The 18,367-nt window shown below is 37.0% G+C and overlaps 1 pseudogene; it reads left to right on the forward strand.

The window, feature by feature from the left end:
- Positions 1-10,680: 10,680 nt before the first annotated feature.
- Positions 10,681-18,006, forward strand: LOC110741714 (annotated as a pseudogene).
- The last annotated feature ends 361 nt before the right edge of the window (positions 18,007-18,367 follow it).

The raw sequence follows: 18,367 nt of genomic DNA on the forward strand, positions 1-18,367 counted from the left end.
AAATAATTTGTTCATTTTAAAATGGGGTTGTTTTCTTATTATTGGATTGTAAAGTTATTTCTATGTTCCTTTTAAAAGTCCCTTATATAAATGACTTGCAGTTATTTTATCCCATTCTTTTCAGCTTTTCAAGTAGTGTCTTTTGAAGTGTATACATTTTTAATTTTCATGAAGTCTAATTTTTCTTTTATGGTGTTATATCATGTTTTGGTATCCTATCCAAGAAATCTTTGCCTGATCCAAGGTCTTAAATGTTTTTTATATGTTTTATTCTAAAATCTGTATAAATGTAGCTCTTACATTTATGTCTCTCATCCACTTTGAGTTAGTTTTTCCATATGGTGTGAGATGGTTCTAAGTTCATCTTTTCACTTTTGGATATTGAATTGTCTCAATGCCATTTGTTGCAAAGATTATCACTTCCCCTATTGAATTGCCTTGGCACCTCCATGAATATCAATTGACTATAAAGAGTTTATTTTTGGACTCTCAATTCTGTTCCATTGATTTATATGTCTATCTTTATGCCAGTACTACACTGCTTTAATACATAAGTTTTGAAAGGTGATGGAAACTGTTCAACTAAGAGATTACTTGGGAATGACTGAATCTACCCCACATTTTAAAAAGTCATCCCATCAATATCTATAGCAAAATAAAATATAAGTGGATGATAAAAATATAAGAAAAATGAAAGTAGGAAAAATAAAGCAAGCCAGATGACATGGTTTGGCTCTGTGTCCCCACCCAAATCTCATCTCGAATTGTAATCCCTATGTGTTAAGGGAGGGAGATGATTGGATGTGGGGAGTGGTTCCCCCATGCTGTTCTCATGATAGTGAGAGAGTTCTTACGCGATCTGTTGTTTTTATAAGGGCCCTTTCTCCTTCTATCTCTTCATCTATCTCTCTCCTGCCACCTTGTAAAGAAGGTGCAAAGAAGGTGCCCTTCCACTATGACTGTAAATTTCCTGAGGCCTCCCTGGCCATTTGGAACTGTGAGTCAATTAAACCTCTGTATTGGTCGATTCTCATGCTGATAATAAAAACATACCCAAGGCTGGGTAATTTATAATGGAAAGAGGTTTAATGGCCTCACAGTTCCACATGGCTGGGGAGGACTCACAATCATGGTGAAAGGTGAAGGAAGAGCAACAGCATACCTTACATGGAGGTAGGCAAGAGAGTGTGTGCCAGGGAACTCCCCTTTATAAAACCATCAGAGCTCATGAAACTTCTACACTATCACAAGAACAGCATGGGAAAGACCACCCCCATGATTCAGTTACCTCCCAACAGGTCCCTCCCATGACACTTGGGAATTCTGGGAGCTACAAATCAAGATGAGATTTGGGTGGGGGGACACAGTCAAACCATATCAACCCCTTTTCTTTATAAATTACCTAGTCTCAGGTATTTCTTTATAGGACTGTGAAAATGGACTAATACATCAGATTATTACACAAAATCTATATCATATGTCTTCAACATTGCTAGTTGTGAATTACTATTGTGACTCTAAGCTTGCCAACAATCAAGAAGGAAATGAGAACATGTGCATAAAATATGTTTAATAAAATGATACAATTCAATTTTTTAGTAAAAGCATAATTATTCTTGCTTTTTGAACTAGAGGGGATTTTACCCTTTGTGTGCTCATAAAAAGGAAATTGTATAATGTAGTAAACAGCATCCTCACCAGAATCCTTGCTTTGAGTAAAGCAAGACATTTCTGATTTTTCTTAATGTGTTGTGCAAAGTAAACCAACTGCAATTAGTAAATTCAGATCTTTGTAGACGTCAAAGGGATTTGCTCCTGATTTTGTTAATCCTGGGATAGATAGTTTATTATTTAAATTATTCCTCCACAAATATTTTTTTTTCAACCAAATCTTTTGGTGTATAAGGTAGCAAACAATTCAGATATTTACTTCTGGGAAGAATTGAAAATGCAGTGACAATGTGTTGTACATTAAGATCAAACCTTCATATTTTAATAATAAACTTGAGCAAGGAATTAGATTGACATATTTTTATGAAAGGGGGTCCCTGATGAGGATATTTAACTCATTGAGATAGTTAACTATCCCTTCCCCTGCAGAATGAGGTGAGACAAAACCTGTTCTTCCAAGGCAGGACCAAATTAGCCTGAAGAATAAATTTCCTGGACTTTGCACATATAAAGGTTACAAACCTAGCCATACCTCTCTCTTTCCCCCTAAAATAAAGAGGGATAATATGGGTAATTATTGTTAATATTTATCCATATTGTTTAGATATAGATTATGAGAAAATATTTGGGTAAATATCCTAAAATCTAGGTTTCTTTTGGTTAACTAATAGTAGAATTCTATCAGAAAACACAAACATATCAGGGATCTTAACCATACAGCATCATTTTTCAATATTCTCAAAGAGGACGATAAGTTGCTGAGAGGTATAAATCTCCCAGGTATAAAGAAAGTATAAGCTTATTGTGCTTAACAGCAGATGAAGTCACTGTTCCTATTGATGCTGCTTACTTTGTGTCTGAAAAACCAAAGTCACTAAGAGGAAAATAGTTCTAGAATTGAGAAGACTTTTCTTGATTTACTGTTGAGTGGGCAAATGTGGAGTATCATCAGGCACCATGTCTAGGGAGGGTGTTGTCAAACCATGGATTTGGTTAGCTCAAGACCCACTCCACTTGTCAGGAAAGAGCTAGGAAAGAAAGATTTCTTGAGTGTGTGTAGAATGTACTATCCCCATGTTGTGTAAAACTGAACCTTGATCAGGTTATGCAAGAGAACCTGAGAAAAGTGCATAAAAACATGGTTATAATTATGGCCTAGGCTTTGATGATTAATCTAATCACTCTTGACAAATAATTATCTTCCAACATTTGGGAAGCTGTGTTCAGTCACATGAAAGTATATTAGGAAGTTTCCTGGGGCACTTAAGCCAAAAGTTACTTTGCTGTGTCTCCTGTTCACTTTTGTTTCCAATCTACTGGACAAGATTGGGTTGTCTAATTTAAATTTCGTCAAAATAAGATAAACTTTCTTCTGAGAAAGAATGAGAAGGAACAATCTACAGTTCATGTAGGCTGATGGCCAACATCACAAAAGCATGACTCCCAACTGTGTCTCCTCTAATGAGCAGCTATCAGCAGCTTCATAATCACTCATTTCTTCACTCAGAATAGTCCAAGGCATAGAAAACCTTCATCAAGAGTCATCTTTTCTTCGTTATTCCATTCTGACATGGTGTGCACAATTCTCCCTATATCCTTGGCTTCTATGTGTTGGAGGTTATGCATTTTTAAATGTCCCCCGGATGGTGTAAGGCAGTGGTTATCAAAGTGTGGTCTCTGGACAAGCAACATCAATTTTGCCTATGAAAATTTACAGAATTACAGAGTCTCAGAATCTACCCAAGATGTAATAAATCTGGAGCTTTGAGAGTGACTATGCTGCATTTTGCATTTTAACAAGCCTTTCAGATGATTCAGAGGTATTAATATTAGAGAAAGATTTTTGTAAGGTATCAGGAGCATCTCTGTTTCAGTAAACAAAATGATCTTTGTGTACCGAAAGACTTAAAGTCCTGTAACAGGATTATACTGCGGATTTATGATAAATAACAGGTTTAGATTTTGTATCATTGCAAATTCTGGGGCAGAAAATCAGTAATAATATAGTTGAACTGAAAAGCACCATCAATCAACTGAATCTTATTGATATTTATAGAACAATTCATCCAACAACATCATAATACACATTCTTCTCAAACACACATAAAACATTCAGCAAGATAGGCCACACTTGGGGCTATAAAAGTACTTTAATAAAAATAAAAGAATAAACATCATACAAAGTATTATTTCTTACCACAGTAAAATTATACTATAAACCAATAGTAGAAATGTATCTGAATAATTCTAAATTATTTCATGATTAAAAAACATGCTTCTAAATAAAACATGAATCAAAGAATAAATCTCGAGAAATTTTTTAAAAATTCAAACTACATGAAAGTTGAAAAATGCAACTTATTAGAATGTGTAAGATGCAGCAAAAGCAGAGCTTAGAGGGAAATTTATAGCATAGAATGTATATATTAGAAATAATACAGATTTAAAATTAATTACCTAAGCTTCTACCTTAGGAAACTAGAAAAATAAGAATTAAATCCAAATTAAGCAAAAGTAAAGAAATGATAAAATCAGAGCAGAAATCAATAAAGTTTTAAATAAGAAAACTATAGAGAAATTTAGTGAAACCAAAAGCTCATTCATTAAAAAGATCAACAAAATGTGTAATCCTCTAACCAGACTAACCAAGAAAAAAGAAAGATACAAATTACTGATATCAGAAAAGAGAAGCCATTATTACTGATCTCATGGACATAAAAAATGAATATTGTGAACAATTCTATACCCATAAATTTGATAACTTAGATAAAATGGACCAATTCCTCTAAAAATACAATTGACCAAAACTTGCACAAGAATAAATAGATAATCTAAATAGGCCGATATCTATTAAGGAAACTGAACTAATGATAATAACCTTCCAGAACTAAAAGCACCGAGATTAGATGGTTTCCCTAGAGAATTCCACCAGACACTTAAGAAACAAATGATATCAATTCTCTACAGTCTTGTCCAGAAAACAGATGTAGAGTGAGCACTTCCTAATTCATTCTATAAGCCCAAACTTTAATACCAAAACCAAATGGAACATTACAAGAAAGAAAATTTTAGACCATTGTCTCTTATGAATAGAGATGCAAAACTCCTGAACAACAACAACAACAAAACAGGACATTTTTAAAGCAGTTTATAATATATACAATTGGAGTTTCTGAAGCAGTAGGCAGAAAAAAAACCTGATAAAATAATGATCAAAAATATTCAAATTTGGTGAAAACCATAAACTTACATACCCAAGAAGCTCAATAAACCTGAAGCATTAAAAACATAAAATAATATTGCAGCAAAGAATTGTTCACTATAGGTGAACAGTTGAAGACATTTAAAACAGCCAGTGTGGCCGGGCGCTATAATCCCAGCACTTTGGGAGGCCGAGGCGGGTGGATCACGAGGTCAGGAGATCCAGACCATCCTGGCTAACACGGTGAAACCCAGTCTCTACTAAAAATACAAAAAACTAGCCGGGCGAGGTGGTGGGCGCCTGTAGTCCCAGCTACTCGGGAGGCTGAGGCAGGAGAATGGCGTGAACCCGGGCGGTGGAGCTTGCAGTGAGCCGAGATCGCGCCACTGCACTCCAGCCTGGGAGACACAGCGACTCCGTCTCAAAAAAAAAAAAAAAAAAAAAAAAAAAAAAAAAAAAAAACACAAACCGCCATTGTAAATATAAACATTAAAAACAGTGAAAAATATTAAGATAATTGTATATTTCTTATTGGAAACAAGATAAGTGAAAAGACATTGAAGCAACATCTTTAATGTACAATAGAAAGAATCATCAACCTAGAATTCTATGCCTAGCAAAAATATCCTTCAAAAACAAAGATGAACTAGAGATTTGATTGTCATAAATATATCGACAGACTTAATCGTCAAAAACCCTCACTGTGAAAAGTATTAATTTCTTCAGATAGAAGAAAAATGATTCCAGATGGAAATATGAATCTATACAATGCAGTGATGAACACTGAAAATGATAACTGCAGGAATAAATAGTACCACTTTTTCCTGTTATTTAAATCAATTTTAAAGGTAATTGACTATTTAAATACAAATAATGACAATGTAGTATGGAGTTTATAACATAGGTAGAAGTAAAATGTATGACAATAATATTAAGGTTGTGAGAGGAGAAATGGAAGTACACTGCCCTAAAGTACTTGTAGCATAAAGTATTATAATACCATCTGAAGGTAGATTGTGATAAATTACATATGTAAACTTTAAACCACGATGTAACCACTAAAATTATAAAATCATTGTAGCCAGTAAGCCAACAAAGTAGATAAAACTGAATCATAAAAGCAAACTCATTTCATCCAAAAGGGACTGAAAAAGAGAAAACAACAGGTGAGATAAATAGAAAACAATAGCAAGATGATCATTTTAAACATAACCATAGTGATAATTACATTAAATATAAAAGGTTTAAATAATTAAGCCAATTATCAGATTGAATAAAAAATCAGAAACAAATATATGCTACCAGGAATATGCTTTTAAAATAGACACAAGTAGGTTAAAAGTAATGTATTAATGGTCCTAGAGAGGTTTAGAAAATTAGTCAATTAAAATTAGCGCTTAGTAATGTGTTCAATATCCAGTGGATTATTCTAAGAAATAGTTCTTAACAGGTTTTCTGCTGTTTAGTTGGGCAAGGTTCATATGGTTTATGAGATAGTTGAGTGTCTTTTTCTTATGATTTCCAACACCTTCACTATGTTTGGCTTACTTAAGGGCATCAATTCTTCTTTTGTAATGATTAGAGAGTTTTGGTTTATCCCCTACAAGATGGGTTATTTGGATATGAGCTCATGCAACACTATAGGTAGCTTAAAGTTGTTGATGAGAATACTTTTTTCTAACATACTAACAGGCCTATGTGAAGATTGATCTTAAGGAGGTGACAAGGTAAGCAGAACAGCTGACCGCAATTTGGTTTAAAAGCTGATGTGTATATTGTTAAAATGATCATAATGCTCAAAGCAATTTATACATTAGATGCTACTCTTATCAAACTACCAATGGCATTCTTCATAAAATTAGAAAAAAACTTAAAAAAAAATCATATGGAACTGAAAAAGCCCAAATAGCCAAGGCAATCCTAAGCAAAAAGAAGAAAGTTGGAGGCATCTCATTACCAAGCTTCAAACTATTCTGCAAGGCTATAGTAACCAAAACAGCATGGTACGGGTACAACAACAGACATATAGACCAAGGGAACAGAAGAGATAACCCAAAATAGTACTGCACACCTACAACCATCTGATCTTTGACAAAGTTGACAAAAACATGCAATAGGGAAAAAACCTCCCTATTCAATAAATGGTTAGCCATATGCAGAAGACTGAAACTGGACTCCCTTCCTTACACATACACAAAAATCAACTCAAGATAGATTAAAGACTTAAATATAAAACTTCAAACTATAAAACCCTGGAAAGTAATATAGGGAATACCGTCGTGGACATAGTCTCTGTTAAAGATTTCATTATGAATACATCAAAAGCAATTGCAGCAAAAACAAAATTTAACAATTGGGACCTAACTAAGCAAAAGAAACTATCAATGGAGTAAACAGACAACATACAGAATGGGAGAACATTTGTGCAAACCATGGATCTGACAAAGTTCTAATATCCAGAATCTGTAAGAATTTTAAATCAACAAGCAAAAAACACAAACCCCAGAAAAAAAGTGGGCAAAGAGACACAAACAGACAAAGACGTACACCAGGCCAACAAGCATATGAAAAAATGTTCAACATCACTAATCACTAGAGAAATGCAAATCAAAACCACAATGAGATACCATCTCACAACAGTCCATTTTGTCTTATTAAAAAGACAAAAAATAACAGATGCTGGTGAGGTTGCAGAGAAAAGGGAATGCTTATATACTGCTGATGGGAATGTAAATTAGTTCAGCCATTGCATTAAGCAGTTTGGCAATTTCTCAAAGAACTTAAAACACAATTACCGTTCAACCCAGCAACTTTATTTTTGGGTATATACCCAAAGGAATATAAGTTATACTCCTACAAAGACACATGCACATGTATGTTCATTGCAGCACTATTCACAATAGCAAAGACATGGAATCAATCTAAATGCTCATCAGTGATAGACTGGATAAAGAAAATATGGTACATATATACCATGGAGTACTACACAGACATAAAAGTGAATGGGATTATGTCCTTCACAGCAACATGAATGAAGCTGGAGGACATTATCTTTAGCAAACTAATGTGGAAACAGAAAACCAAAAAGACACATGTTCTCACTTGTAAATGGGAACTAAACATTGAGTACATATGGACACAAAGAAGGGAATAACATACACCAGAGCCTACCTGTGGGTTGAGGGTGGAAGGAGGGTGAAGATTGAAAGACTATGTGTAAAGTACTAGGCTTATTACCTGGATGATGAAATGATCTGTATACCAAACCCCCTTGACACACAATTTACCTGTATGGCAAAACTGCACGTGCATCTCTGAACCTAAAATAAAAATAAAAAAACAAAATGAAAGCCAATGTATTAGCCCAGAATGTTTAGGATGATTCTTTAGCATTTATCAGTCAGACATTTCTTATACACTCCTTCAACCCAGTTAAAACTCTGCAGTCCCATCAGCCTCAGTTCTCACAGTAGTAAGAAAAATGTTGGAAAATGAAGATTCAAAATGTATTCTCAGTGGTCATACTGAGATCTGGCTTTTAAAAAGTGATTATAAATGAATGGTGAATGCGTTTTCAAAGAGACTTGAATAGTATTATGAACTCTAAAAATTTTGACATTTTCAGTAAGTGTCTAGAAATTCAAATAGGATTTTAGATAGTCTCATATTTTCTCTGGTAGACTCTAGAATTGGTATACATTTAATGGTGAGCTACTTTTGCATTTCCAAGTTTTCAATATTTCCATCTATCACAAAAGATCCAAAAGAACAAATAAGCACAACAAATATACACTCAAATCTATATTTAATGTCAGCTCTCTCTTTACTATATTTTGTTGGACATCTGAGAGGGGTCTTGAGAGAAAATCCAATTGTTTCTTTATAGTTTATTTTTCTGTTCCTATATATTTATGCTTAGTGACTAATGTATCACCACACTTTACTTTTATTCTAGCTTTCCTCTTATGTGATTCTCCCTTTGTTTTTTCTCAGATTTTGGTGGAATTTCTTTTTATTTTGTAAACAGATCTGTTATTAAACCAAGATACAAGTGAGTGTGCAATCCTTTGTATCTATTTCTCAAAAGGGAAAATGCGTTTAGTTTGCTGTTTTAATCATTCAGACTACACTACACTGATTCATTTACTCATTTTCTTTCCCAGGCCTGACTGGGGTAGTTGAATGAACTAAGAGCTCAGATGATGACTCTTATATAGAACAAACTATGTATGATGATTACACATGTAGCCTTCTTATTACTGGTCCCTGTGTCTATAGTAATTACTGTCATCAAATTTAGAGTTAGACATTGAGTTGTCATTGTTATTAGTGTTGCTTTGGCATGAAGAGATAAAAGGTTCATACTATAGAAAGTTTCTTCAAACCAGAATTTGCGGGTTCCGATCTTAGCGTTTGCCTTAATATGGTTTCTGCTTTCTTAACATATTCCAACCTTTTTCTTCACACCTGTCTATTCACTGTTATGACTAGTAATTTCAAACAAACTCAGAATATACCCGCAGTTACTGTTAAGGAGGAGATTAACAGATGTTAAAGACAGCCATCTAATTGACAATTGCTTTCTAATCAGAGTATTTTGAAAATGATACTTCACGGAGAAAAAAATGGGCAAATATTTTTTAAAAGTATATACTTGTCTTGCAGAAACCTACATAGTTTCTTACATGAATGCCATATTGTCAAAATCTTTTCTTTATAATTAGCCCCTGAAACAGAGTTCCCTTGTCTTGGGTACATGGATGGGCTTCAAGGATAAAACTACCTGAGCTATGTACAATTTGTGTGTGAGTGAATGTGTCTCTCTGTGTGTGTATAAGTGTGCATGTTTTCATTTTTCTGGAGACTGACTCCAGATAGTTCCCATCATATTTTTCAAAGGTCAACATAGCAAATGCCCCTTTTGTGCTCTTCCAAACCCCCTGAGCCCCACCTTGTACCTTATCACTGCTCTAGGGCCAACTCTGCACTGGTTTTCACCAGCTTTTTGCTTGTGCAACCCCAAATCACTTCACCTTACATCACACCTCTATGTCTTTCATTCTTCCCTGCCACCATTGATGCCCCTCTGACATTCAGATCCGTGGGCCACTGCTGAACAATAGGTATCAGGAGCGAACAGAACAATGGTTCCCTGTTTTATCTCCAAAGGAAAAGTTCTGATTTCCATGTCATGACATTTATAAGAAGTCCTTTTTAGGCTTCATGCATGACCAACTCAAAATACATTTTGGGGTCAGGCTTCTCTTTTTTCCTGCTTCATGCTCTCTTGTCCCACTCTTGCTTCCAGCAATCACATTCTCAAATATGTGATTGCCACACAAGCTTCTGTCACAAGCTAAGACACCTAATGTCTTGAAAAGTCTTAAGGTCCGCTATCCAAGGACCTACACAATTTCTCACTTGGGTACCATATAGTCCAAATGTTTTGTTTAACAGGACCCAATAATTGTGGCATCTGAATTTACCTGTAATGTATCCTTAGTGTGACCAAGTAAAATCTCCTCTCTAATTTAACTTTGAAGCTCTTTGTTTATAAAAAATCTGAAGTAAATTTTCTCTCTGGGCTGGGCGCAGTGGCTCATGCCTGTAATCCCAACACTTTGGCAAGCTGAGGCAGGCGGATCACTTGAGTTCAGGAGTTCGAGACAAGTCTGGGCAACATAGTGAAGCCCCATCTCTATTGAAAATACAAAAGTTAGCTGGGTGTGGTGGTGGGTGCCTGTAGTCCCAGCTACTTGAGAGCCTGAGGCAAGAGAATCACTTGAACCCGGGAGGTGGAGGTTGTGGTGAGCTGAGATTGTGCCACTGCACTCTAGCCTGGGTGACAGAGTGAGACTCCATGTCAAAAAGAAAAGACAAAAAATTTCTCTCCGAGTGACACAGAAATACTCTAATGATCATGACATTGAGGAACCTAGTTTGTCTACAGCTCACCATTGCCCATGGCCTTTTCTTTGCCTTATTTCTCCATAACCAGACTGTATTCATTCACTACTGCTTTATTAAATATGTCTCTTCAGGAATGTGGTAAACAAAACTATAAGATGATGCCCAGTGACCCTATACTCTTATATAACTCTCTCCCCTTCAGTGTAGGCAGGATCTGTGGATATGATGGGATATCACTCCCTGATTATGCTTACGGTGAACATACAAGGATTTTGCAGATGTTGCCAAAGGCCCCCATCAACAGACTTTGAGTTGGTCACAGGGAGATTATCCTGGATGGGTCTGATTTATCATGCGAACCCTTAAAAGAGGATGTAGGGCTTTCCTGAGCTGAGAGACTCTCTCCCACTACTCTTGAAGAATAAGACAATTTGAGCTTTACAGCTTCAAGAAATGAATTGTGCCAACAACTACATGAGTTTGGAAGAGGATCCTAAGCTTAGACGAGGCTGTGCCTTGGCCAACATTGATTGCAGCTTTGTGAGACCCTGAGGAGAGAACCCAGCTAGGCTCTACCCAGACTCCTGACCCACAGGAACTATGAGATAACTGTGTGTTGCTTTAAGCTATTAAGTTTGTAGCAACTAGCTACATGGCAGAAGAAAAATAATACATTGCACTTGTCACATAATTTGTGTTTACATTAATGCTTCCTGCTAGGCAAAACATTCCTAAAGGGCAGTGACTATGTTCTTTTTATCTTGGTTTCACCAATATCTAGTGAAATGCTTATGTATAGTAAATATTTAATAAACCTTTGGTTAATAAATGACTGATGATTAACATTCTGAAATGAAAAGAACAAAAATGTCCATTTCGATCTTTGTAGTGCCTTTTCACGTTAACTCTTTGAAATTTCAAATCTCAGCATGTCTTGGAAAATTGTATAAAGTACTTTCGATTTTCAAACTTCTTTCATGTACGTAATCTTATTTTGAGTTCTGCTAATATTACCCATGGCAAATGAAGGTGCTAGATCCCCGGGGGCCTTGACAATTTCAAGAAACATCCCCAGGCCATACTTTAGTTCTATAGTATTGCTCACCAAAATTAATGGAGCAGCTCTTTACAGAAATCTAAGACTGTGGTATGACCTTGCCAAATTGGTGTCAGGTGCTCAAGATGGAAAACTGAAGGAAATTTAAATCTTGAACATAAATTTCTTAGTCTTGGAAAGGGATAAAACAGCATACATAAGTCTACCATACTGAATTTTCCAGATATTAATGTTTAATGCTTAATCTCTCTGCATAGCTCAGGAACTATTGAATGAATTAATATTTCTAATGCACCTAAAAGTACCTTGATTAAAGATATTAGAGAAATATAAAAATCTGAACTTCTAATAAGATGACAGAATTGTCTAAAAAATGAGAAGCATTCATCAATTGAGAGTTTAGAAATTTTAAAAAGATAATACAGATATGATTTTACATGGAGAGGCTTTATTTTTAAAGTTCCCAACCAAAATTAATTGCTGGAAATTAATGGGGTTTTTTTTGTGTCTGTTATTCTTGTTCTTTCTTGAAGAGGAGATAACGGAAGATCAATCTAGCTGTACAGATGATAGAAACAAGAATAAGTAAACTATCTTTTTAATAAATATGGTGAGTTCATACTTTCAGACTCAGAAACTATACTCTTGGATACAGCAAGTTCCATATCTGCTCTTTCTTTAATAAATATATTTGAAATTACACTTTGATACGTTGATGTGGCTATGATTACAGAATTAACTACTTAGGAGATAACTATCTTATCTATTTTGAAAGCTTGTCATTATGGTTTTGTTGAAGCCTCAAACCCCTGGGCATAAATGCAATACTGAGATCAGAGGTAAAATTCTCAAAAGAAAAAAAAAGGCTATTTTGTAAGTGAGAGATAAAAAGTTATTACAGGCTTACCCTTTCTCATGTCAATTTCTTAAATGTGAAAAATATCCAATGAACCCATTAAATACATTTTGACAGAGTAACAGCAGGAGGCTTGTTGACCTTTCACCTCATATTGATTTCCCCTTCAGTCGTTTTCCTTGGTGATTTCCACTTTTCCTGCATATATTTTGCCCCCTAGTCCACTCTCCACATGCCACTTCTGTAATCACTTGCGATGGAAACCCACACAAAGCCCTGAGCTACACTGACACTTCGGGAGAACCTTGAAAATAAAGCAGCCGCATCACTTACGTCTATCAATAAGTTCCTCAATTGGCAAATATTTTTATAAAACATAGACACACTTGCCATCTCTATGACTTGGGTGACTCAAAAGGATTATTAATTATTATTTATTCATATGCTCATCAATTCCACCAGCATTGATTAGTGGATCAATCTAGTTATGACACCAAAATGGAGACCCAAGAAATAGAAAGGAGGTGTAAAGCAACTTTCTCCCAATCTAGTGATAGAAAAATCCTATGTATATAAAACAACCAGGAAAAAAAAATCTAATGGTAAGAAATAAGTAACCAGGGTGTCATTTATAGGTGCTAGGGAGTTGAAATTAAGTGAGGAATCTGAGTGAGCTTACTTAACCCTAAAAGAATCAAGAATAAAACTAGAAGAGGCTAGAGTTGTTCTGATTTTGTTTTCTGAAAAGCATGATTATATGTCACATCTGTTTTCAGTAAAGAATAGTCAGGGGATATTCAGCAGTAGATGTTAATAAGCAGGGTCAGACTCAGTAACCCTGCAACAGAAGCTCTAGTGAAAGGCAGAGATGGCCAGAGTGGGGACGGAAGGACATGTGAGTTGTAAAAGTACTTTAAAAATAATCTGCATCTGTTATCTGCAAGGTAGAGTAAATCTCCAAAACGAGCATGAGTCAAAGTTAAACATTTGGGTCCTGGTGAGAGTCATGTTAAAATTTTGCACGCTTGTTGGTTTTGTGTGTTACCTTGTTGAAGTCATGGACATTCTTCTCCTACATGTGGTTCTCTTCCTCTGGTTTCCTTCATGCAGTGATTTTAAAACAGCTCTCCAGCCTCCTCACTCCAAGAAAAGCAAAGTCATTCCACATAGCATTAATATGCATTAGAAGTTTGGTTGAAGATTTGTGGAGAAGGAAGCACATGTTTATATGAGAAAGAAACTCTTACAAATCCAGAGACATGTAGGATCTTGCCTGGGTCCTTCTTTGGCTGCTAGTCACAGGGGCTCCTTCCCCCCTCCCTTTTCCCTGTGCAGTGTCCATGGCCTCCTTGTGTCTGCTTCCTGGCTCATTGGTCTTGCCTAGCTTCTCTAGGATATCTTTCCTCTTTTTATGCTAAGCACCTCAGCTCTTACTTAGCTCTAGGCTGTCTTACCAGCTGTCTTACCAACCAGCCTTAATGGCTGTCAGATAAAGAAAAAGTGGAAAAGTAACTCCTGCTGCTGCAACATGGCATCCATGGAGACCCTTGCCTTCGATTGATATGGGCCCCCTTTCCTCATCAGCAAGGATCAGGACCACAAGTCCCGCCTTATGGGACTTGAGGCCCTCAAGTCTCATATAGTGGCAGCAAAGGCTGTAGCAAATACGATGAGAACATCACTTGGACCAAATGGGCTTGATAAGATGATGGTGGATAAGGATGGCAATGTGACTGTAAGTAATGATGGGGTCATCATCTTAAGCATGATAGATGTCGATCATCAGATTGCCAAGCTAATGGTGGAAATGTCCAAGTCTCAGGATGACGAAATTGGAGATGGAACCACAGGAGTGGTTGTCCTGGCTGGTGCCTTGTTAGAATAAGCCCAGGAGTTGCTAGACCAAGGTATTCACCCAATCAGAATAGCTGGTGGCTATAAGCAGGCTGCCTGTGTTGCTATTGAACACCTGGACAAGATCAGCGATAGCATCCTTGTTGATGTAAAGGACACCAAACCCCTGATTCAGACTGCAGAAACCATGCTGGGCTCCAAAGTGATCAACAGTTGTTACTGACAAATGGCTGAGATTGCTGTGAATGCCGTCCTTACTGTAACAGATATGGAGCAGAGAGGTGTTGACTTTGAGCTTATCAAAGTAGAAAGCAAAGTGGGTGGCAGGCTGGAGGACACTAAATGGATTAAGGACATGATTGTGGACAAGGATTTCAGTCACCCACAGATGCCAAAAAAGTGGAAGATGCTAAGATTGTAATTCTCACATGTCCATTTGAATACCCAAACCAAAAACAAAGCATAAGCTGGATGTGACCTCTGTAGAAGATCATAAAGCCCTTCAGAAATATGAAAAGGAGACATTTTAAGAGATGATTCAACAAATTAAAGAGACTGGTGCTAAAATAGAAATTTGTCAGTGGGACTTTGATGATGAAGCAAATCACTTACTTCTTCAGAACAACTTGCCTGTGGTTCGCTGGGTAGGATGACCTGAAATTGAACTGATTGCCATCACAACAGGAGGGCAGATCACCCCCAAGTTCTCAGAGCTCTCGGCCTGGAAGCTGGACTTTGCTGGTCTTGTACAGGATATCTCATTTGGGACAACTAAGGATAAAATGCTGGTCATTGAGCAGTGTAAGAACTCCAGAGCTGTAATCATTTTTATGAGAAGAGGAAGTAAGATGAGTATTGAGGAGGTGAAACAACCCCTTCATGATGCTTTGTGTGTCATCTGGAAGCTCATCCATGATAATCATATGGTGTGTGGAGGAGGGGCTGCTGAGATATCCTGTGCCCTGTCAGTTAGCCAAGAGGTTGATAAGTGCCCCACCTTAGAACTCTATGCCTTGAGAGCATTTGCTGACGCTTTGGAGGTCATTCCCAAGGCCCTTTCTGAAAACAGTGGCATGAATCCCATCCAGACTATGACCGAAGCCTAAGCCAGACAAGTAAATGAGAGGAACCTTGCTCTTGGCATCGACTGTTTGCACAAGGGGACAAATGATATGAAGCAATAGCATGTCATAGAAACCTTCATTGGCAAAAAAGCAACAGATATCTCTTGCAACACAAATGGTTAGAATGATTTTGAAGATTGACAACATTCGTAAGCCTGGAGAATCTGAAGAATGAAGACATTGAGAATACTATGTAGAAAGATTCATTACTGTAATTAAATAAATGGGTGTCTCATGATGCATCTACAGTTCTTTATTATTACATCCTTTTTCAGACACTGTAGATGCTACAATAAAAAAAAGCTGTTTGGTAACCATAGTTTCACTTATTCAAAGTTGTATAATTGTGGGCATACTAGCAAACTGAGGTTAGCACCAGTCTCTTTAATTTGTTGATCACCTCTTCAAATTTCTCCTTCTCATATTTCTGAAGGGCTTTATAATCTTCGGCAGAGGTCATGTTTTTGTATTCATTATATTAAAGGAATCTCTTTAAACAAAAAACAAAGAAAAGAAAAAGCTACCAGGATCCACCTACTCTCTAAGTCAATGGGAGATTGCACATTAAGGATAATAATGCCCTTACCCAAATATTTCCATCACATAAAGTTTGGAATCATGGAGAGATACAAGTAATTTAGCCTTACTACAGAAAATACAATAGGATGGAAGGTATTCATATTCTTAATTCATTCCCTTTCCCATTTCTTCAACAAATACCTCAAAGTTTCCCTTTTCTTCACAAACCCCTATTATGAACTGAATGTTTATGCTCCACCCAACCCCTAACTCCCATTGGGACTGCATTTGGAGATACTGCTTGTGAGGAGGTGATAAATGTCAAATGAGGTCATAAGGTAGGGCCCTAACCCAATAGGGCTGGAGTCCTTAGATGAACAAGAGACATCAAAGCTCTCTCTGTCTGCCATGTGAGGACACACAAGAAAGCACCATCTGCCAGAGACCCCTCACCAGAAACCACATGGGCTGGCACCTTGATCATGGACTTCTAGCCTCCAGAAGTCCTCCTTTCTTCCTTTTGCATGTGCAGTGTCCATGGTTCCTCATCTGTCTTGAAAGATGAGCCAGGAAGCAGACATAAGAATAAATAAAATTTCTGTTGATGAAGCCAACTAGTTTGTGGTATTTTGTTATAGCCGCCTGAGCAGACTAATACAAGCTCCTACTCCACAATCTCTCCATTCACTGTTAGCAGATAAGCTTGCATTTTGCTTCACTGCAAAAATTGAAGCCTTTAAGTATTAATTTCTTCAACTACCTCCTACACTACCTATGAAAGTCTCGCCTTCCACCTATTCTTTCCTGCTTCCCCCATCTCAGTGGAAGAGTTAACAGCACACCTGTTCAAGGCACATTCCCCTACTTTGCATTGAGATCCATCCCTTCTCACCTTTGAGCTGATAGCAATCTCCTGCTTCAAGCCCTCCCATGGCCACCCATTGCACCTTAAATAAAATTCAAACTTCTTAGTGTGGACTACAAGACACTGTGACCTCACCCCCTGACTATCCTCCTACCTCATCTCCCACCACAATGTAGTCGTTGAATCACTGTGGCTTCTGTGTCCCAGTCACACCAAGCTCATGTCTACCCTATATGCATACACTAGTTATAATTCTATCTAGAATGAGCTTCCATGGCTAGCTCCTTGTTTTTATTCAAGTCTCAGCTCAAATGTCAGCCCTTTGAAAATAATATCCAATATAAAGCCTGTCTACAGCAAGAAATAAAAAGTAGACCTTCCATTCTCATCACATAACTCTATGAAATTACTTATTTCTCTGAAATGCCTATTCTCCTTCATTTTATTGGCTGTCTTCACCCAATAGAGTATAATCTCCAAGAAAACAAACATCTTGTCTATTATTCACTTCTGTGTCCTCAGTTTCTTAAGGCAATGCCTGGTACCAGTATAGCTTCTGAAATCACTGGTGAACCCATCATTGCCTCTCTCCTGTATTCCCAGCTGATCATCCCTGTGGTTATTTTTTCTCAGCATAAAAACATAATCAAACCTTTCCTATTCTAAAAGCAAAAATTTCCATCTGACCACACATCTCATATTAGCTGCCTGCCTGTCTATTTCCTTCCCATTATGGCCACACTTCCTTAATGAGGACACTAAACCACTTATTTCCACCTTCTCAATACCCTTTCACTCCACAACCCCCTATAATCTGGCTTTACTATCAACCCACTCACCCCCAATATCTTTTACTAAGATTATAGGTGATCACCAGATTGCCACATGCAAGAGATCCTGTTCTCCCTCATCCTGCTTGACCACTTTGGACATTTGATTTGCTTGACTATCCTCTTTTTCCGGAGACTCCTTCAATTTTAATGAAGCCACATTCTCCTAGCATTTCTTTACTTACTTTATTGACTTTTTCTTTTCCTACGTGGGTGTCTTTTCCACCACACTTTAGGGAATGCAGTTCTAGTGCTTCTAGAGGGCCAGGAGGAAATGTACAGGTGTAAAAAACCTGCAGGCAATTAGCAGGAGGTGGTGGGGACTTTGAGGGAGTGCAAAGTGTTCCTTATCCTTTCCGGAAGCCATTCACATTCAAGTTTTTAAAAAATGCTGTGTTAGTCAGGCACAGTGGCTCATGCCTGTGATCCCAGAACTTTGGGAGGCCAAGACAAGAGGATCGCTGAGCCCAGGAGTTCAA

The sequence above is a fragment of the Papio anubis genome, chromosome 15 (genome assembly GCF_008728515.1).
Source record: "Papio anubis isolate 15944 chromosome 15, Panubis1.0, whole genome shotgun sequence".
In the NCBI taxonomy this organism is placed as follows: domain Eukaryota; kingdom Metazoa; phylum Chordata; class Mammalia; order Primates; family Cercopithecidae; genus Papio; species Papio anubis.